Raw genomic sequence first — 458 nt, forward strand, 5'->3', positions numbered from 1 at the left:
CTGCATCCCCCAATCCCCGTTTGCCAGGTGGCTGGCAAAGTCCCGCGTAATGCCCCAGAGGCTGGGGGCAGATTCAGGAGAACAGCCCAGACACCTACAGCCACCAGCCCCAGGGCACAAAACCCAAAATCAGGGGCGCACGGCACAGGCGGGACTGTTGCAACCTCTGACAAATCCTCCAGGAAGAAATTAAAAGCAGAAGGGTGCTCCCCTCCCTAGCAGCTACTCCCAGAAATGAGAAAATTAGGCCATTTTTAGGCAGGGAAAAAAAAAAGAAAAATTATTTTAAAACAAGCCGGCTCTGCCGTGACTGACACAGGGACATCACCGCTGACTGTGACACAGCCACGGTCATGGCTTCAGCCTCCAGCTGCCGCCCGGCACTGGCACAGCGCCGGCTGCTCCCCAGGGCACGGCGGTGACAAGGGCCCTCTTCCCCCGCCCCCTCGTCGCGCCGG

This window comes from Aptenodytes forsteri, unplaced genomic scaffold, assembly GCF_000699145.1.
Source record: "Aptenodytes forsteri isolate BGI_AS27 unplaced genomic scaffold, ASM69914v1 Scaffold72, whole genome shotgun sequence".
NCBI classification, from domain to species: domain Eukaryota; kingdom Metazoa; phylum Chordata; class Aves; order Sphenisciformes; family Spheniscidae; genus Aptenodytes; species Aptenodytes forsteri.